Source organism: Nicotiana tabacum, chromosome 13 (genome assembly GCF_000715075.1).
Source record: "Nicotiana tabacum cultivar K326 chromosome 13, ASM71507v2, whole genome shotgun sequence".
In the NCBI taxonomy this organism is placed as follows: Eukaryota; Viridiplantae; Streptophyta; class Magnoliopsida; order Solanales; family Solanaceae; genus Nicotiana; species Nicotiana tabacum.
The window spans coordinates 59584068-59590067 of NC_134092.1; positions in this window are offsets into that span (position 1 = coordinate 59584068).

Sequence of the window (6000 nt, forward strand, 5' to 3'; positions counted from 1 at the left end):
CAGTAGCAAAGAAAGGAGAGCCACAACAGCTCACAACCGTAGAATACCATAAATCGCCTTAAAAATTGCTCATTAATACAATGTAAATTCACTGTTACCTTTGTTTTCACGGCGACTAAGAAGAAGAAGAAAAGGGGGAGAAGGAGGAGGAAAAGACCTAAAGTTATCTATACTTTAGGTACTAGTTAAAATTTCTTTTAAAAAAAAAAAATGATACGGGAGCAATCAAATAGGATGCCCCGTACAATGCACCAGCCCGACATGGGTGATATTTTTACTTTCAAATATCTGTGAGAATGCTTTTTCTTTTTTTAAACATGAGGAAGTGTTAATTTGAGTAATCTTATTCAAGTATACTAAAGTGCGAACATCCTTGAAGACCACACAAATTGTGCATTATCAATATGGTAGATGGGTTGTGCCCGTGCTATGCACGGACTATGCCCGATATGTTAATAGTTTGATGTTCCAATGTCCACAATAATCTATATTTATCTTTGGACTCGCTATTAACAGCTCACGGAGAGCAATAAAAATATGAGCACCATCTACCAAATTGGTACTTGATACCTCGGATGTGCAACTTAGGGTGGCTTGTTCGAGAATTTTAAAGTTCAATCTAGATGAGTAATGGCCACTGCATCTCCGTAAAATATATTTGATTTAATGTGATATCAACATTTACTCATAGTACAGTAAAGATATGCTGTAAGGAATATGTTCATTATCCTCTGAGGAAAAGTATTTCAAGTCACAAAATATGTCAGACTTTATCATTATCTGGCAAGATTTAGCAAAGAAATAAATAATAATGGGACAGGCAAAATTAAAGTCAATGTAGAGGGCAAACTCGAAAATGATTGAACTATAAAACATAACGCAGCTATTGGCATATATGAAGCTGACTGTGTATGTAGATGTCCAGCTCATATCCAGCTGTACATGAGTTAGTGGAGTTAGTTGTAACTTATAATTAGTTGTGGTAGTCCACGTGTTAGTTTGTTAGGAATAACACATGTATATAAATGCACAGATACTCAATAATATAGCTAGGGCTAGCAAGTGGGCCGGTCCCGGGCCTAAACGGGCCGAGTGGGCCGGTCCAAACGGTTCCGGTCCCGCTCCCAAATTAAACGGGCACGGTCTAAACGGGCTTTTTGTAAGGATCGGCCCGCGGGCTAAATGGGCTAAGTGGGCCCAACATATATATATATATATTTTTAAAAAAAATTAAATAGATATTAGAGACAAAAGGATGTTAAAAAAAATATCTAAGACAATTCTTTGTAAATTTTATTATAGAATTGTGACCTAAATTTTATTTAACATCCTAAATTTTAATATTCAATATTTAATATCGAATATATATAGTATATAAGATGTATATATATATATATATATATATATATATATATATAAGTAATAAGCTATATTCGATAAGCTATATATACATCTTATATACTATATATAAGATGTATATATAGTATAGTATAGTATAGTATATATATTAAATGTATATATATATATATATATATATATATATATATATATATATATATATATAAAAGCTATATTCGATAAGCTATATATACATCTTATATACTATATATAAGATGTATATATAGTATAGTATATATATATATATACTATACTATACTATATATACATCTTATATATAGTATATAAGATGTATATATAGCTTATCGAATATAACTTATATATATACTATACTACACTCTATATATATATATATATATATATATATATATATATATATATATATATACACTTTTTTGTATCTTATATATAATCAAAGTATGGTACTTCTTAGCTGGTATAAATATGGAATGATAGAAGATCAAGTTTTAGCTCAACTCAGATTACAGTTCAACTAAAACTGAGTTGAGCTAAAACTTGATCTTCTATCATTCCATATTTATACCAGCTAAGAAGTACCATACTTTGGTCATTTCATGTTACTACTAAAAAGTATATATATACTAAGTGTATAGTATATAAGCTATATAAGATGTATATATATACTATACTATACTATATATACATACTATATATAAGATGTATATATAGCTTATCGAATATAGCTTTTATATATATATATATATATATATATATATATATATATATATATATATATATTATACACTTAGTAACAATAAAGTAAACAATAGTAGCAATTATAGAAGAAAATTAGATAGAGATTGTGATAGATTGATGATTTTGTAAGAAAAAATAAAAGAATGATGGGGTATTTATAGTTTAAAATAGGGAAAAAGTATAATTATAAAAAGTTTGGGATTAAAACAAAGTTTGGGGGGGATTAAATGGCTATTTTATAAATAGCCAACGCAAAAAAAAAAATTATTTTATTTTTTTATTATAAAAATAGTCGTTGGGACCGTTTGGCCCGCTAAGGGATCGATCCGGTCCCGGTCCCTGACGGGCTAAATGGTCCTGGGCCTGGCGGGCCCAAATCATAGGACCGGCCCAGGCCCACTAAAACCGGACCAAACGGTCCTGGACCGTTTAGCCCGTTTGGCCCGCGGTCCTGGGCCGGTCCCGGGCCTGGACCGGCCCACTTGTCACCCTTAAATATAGCAGAAGAGAGAAAATATCCTTTTTACTTCTGAAAAATAATATCCTCTTCTTTCTAGAAACTTCCGCTATTGTTAACCGACTGAGCTTCTAAATGATCAAAGTATGGTACTTCTTAGCTGGTATAAATATGGAATGATAGAAGATCAAGTTTTAGCTCAACTCAGATTACAGTTCAACTAAAACTGAGTTGAGCTAAAACTTGATCTTCTATCATTCCATATTTATACCAGCTAAGAAGTACCATACTTTGGTCATTTCATGTTACTACTAAAAAGTATATATATACTAAGTGTATAGTATATAAGCTATATAAGATGTATATATATACTATACTATACTATATATACATACTATATATAAGATGTATATATAGCTTATCGAATATAGCTTTTATATATATATATATATATATATATATATATATATATATATATATATTATACACTTAGTAACAATAAAGTAAACAATAGTAGCAATTATAGAAGAAAATTAGATAGAGATTGTGATAGATTGATGATTTTGTAAGAAAAAATAAAAGAATGATGGGGTATTTATAGTTTAAAATAGGGAAAAAGTGTAATTATAAAAAGTTTGGGATTAAAACAAAGTTTGGGGGGGATTAAATGGCTATTTTATAAATAGCCAACGCAAAAAAAAAAATTATTTTATTTTTTTTTATTATAAAAATAGTCGTTGGGACCATTTGGCCCGCTAAGGGATCGATCCGGTCCCGGTCCCTGGCGGGCTAAATGGTCCTGGGCTGGCGGGCCCAAATCATAGGACCGGCCCATGAGACCGGCCCAGGCCCACTAAAACCGGACCAAACGGTCCTGGACCGTTTAGCCCGTTTGGCCCGCGGTCCCGGGCCGGTCCCGGGCCGGTCCCGGGCCTGGACCGGCCCACTTGTCACCCTTAAATATAGCAGAAGAGAGAAAATATCCTTTTTACTTCTGGAAAATAATATCCTCTTCTTTCTAGAAACTTCCGCTATTGTTAACCGACTGAGCTTCTCAACTCAGAAGCAGGTTTCTTCATAGTATCAGAGTGGGAGATACTGGAATCTCACGCGATCTAATCTCTAGTTCGGTTTGTTCTTTGCTTTTTCTGTTCACAGTAATTTTGAAGCTTGTTCTCTTCAATGATGGGTGATTCCTCGTTAGCGGCAGAAACTGTGATCGACCACACTCATCCTCTGTATATTGGTTCGTCGGACACTCCTAGTTTAGTAATTGTTACTGTTAAGCTCATAGGATCAGAGAATTACATTATATGGAGCAGGTCAATGCGGATTGTACTTATGGGGAAGAAGAAGTTAGGGTTCGTCACAGGAAAGTGTAAGAGAGACTAACTTGCTGGAGCAATAGGAAACCTATAATGCGATTATTCTTTCATGGATAATGAACAATGTTTCGGCAGAACTCCTTGGAGGAATCGTTTATGCATCAGATGCTCACCTCGTTTGGGAAGACCTGCGAGAGAGATTTGACAAAGTCAATCGAGTGCGAAATTTTCAATTACACAGGGAAATTGCGACCTTATCACAGGGCACTAACTCTGTTTCAGTGTATTTTTCACGGATAAAGGAGCTTTGGCATGAATATGATGTACTGGTACCGTTTTCTGATTGTGGCTGTCGAAAAGCAAGAGATCATGTGGAACAAATGCATCAACAAAGAGTTATGCAATTTCTGAGCGGCCTCAATGATTCATATGATCAATCAAGGCGACAGATCCTTATGAAGACTAATGCGCCTAATCTCAATCAAACTTATGCGATGATAATTCAAGATGAAAGCCAACAATCTATTGGAGCTACTGTTTTATTAGATAAAATGGATCCTATAGCTATGCAAGCTGGAAGAGTCCAAGGATTTAAAGGAAAGAAACATTTCCCTCAATGTGAACATTGTGGGATGAAGGGTCATACAAAAGAAAATTGTTATAAAATCATTGGTTATCCTATGGACTTCAAGCCTAAGAAGAAGTTTGGAACAGGAAACTCGGATGGCTGAAGAAGAGAGCCTCTTGCAACAGTCAACAATGTAGAAGGATCTTCTTCATTGCAATGAGCTAGAACTAATCAAGGAACATCTGAACACAAAGGTCATTATTTTTTTTACTGATGAGCAATATAAGCAAATTTTGGAGCTGTTGAACAAAGAACCAGGAGAGAACCAGACCAATTGTACAAAGGAGAATCATGCCAACTTTGTAGGTATTGTCAATCGCTTGATGTCTGAACACACACCAAAGGAATGGACCATAGATTCCGAAGCTACTCATCATATTGCTGCTAGTTTAAAAATATTACAAGGTTGTGATGATATAAGGACATCTAGGACTGATAATACCAATAGGGGAAGTAGCTGATATCACACACGTTGGTAATGTGAACTTGTTTGACAAAGATGTTGTTCAGAATATTTTATATGTGCCTAACTTTAAGTATAATCTACTGTCGATATCAAAGCTAACCAGAAAGCTCTCTTGTGCTGCCACATTTTTTCCTGATTTCTGTGTATTTCAGGATCTTTACAGTGGTAGGGTGAAGGGGATTGGTAGAGAGAGAGGAGGCTTATACATTCTGAAGGAGAATTCAGATGTAAACAGACTTGCTAGAATAAGAGCTGTTGCAGTAAGCAATTACAGTGAAGAAGGCAATCTATGGAACATGAGGTTGGGCCACCCATCTGTTACAACTATGAATCATATAGAAGACTTAAGGAATAAAGTTAGTAGGACTATACAAAATGATTGTCCTGTATGTCCACTAGTAAAGCAGTCTAGATTGCAATTTCCTGTTAGTAGTTCTAGAGCTGATTTACCATTCAATCTTGTACATCTAGACCTTTGGGGACCCTATAAAGTACCTACTTTCGATAAAAAGCATTACTTCTTAACTGTTGTGGATGACAATACTAGATTCACATGGATTTATCTTTTGCAATTAAAATCTGAAGTTATAGTCATTTTAAAGCATTAGTTTGGAACTATGATTAAAGTGATAAGATCAGACAATGGAAAAAAGTTCTTTAACTCTCAGTGTGATACATTGTTACATGATTTTGGGATAATACATTAGAGCAGTTGCCCATATACTCCACAACAGAACGATGTCGTGGAAAGGAAGCACAGGCATATCCTAGATGTGGCAAGGGACTTAAGGTTTCAGGCAAGTATTCCTATAAGGTACCGAGGTATGTGTGTGCAAGCAGCAGTCTATTTGATAAATGGGCTACCTTCTAGAGTTTTGAATGGTAAGGTTCCTTATGAGATGTTGTATCAGAAGAAGCCAACTCTTGGACACATCAGAGTTCTAGGATGTTTGTGTTATGCTAAAAGGTTGGTCAAGGGAGACAAGTTTGCTCAAAGGGCCAATGCAAC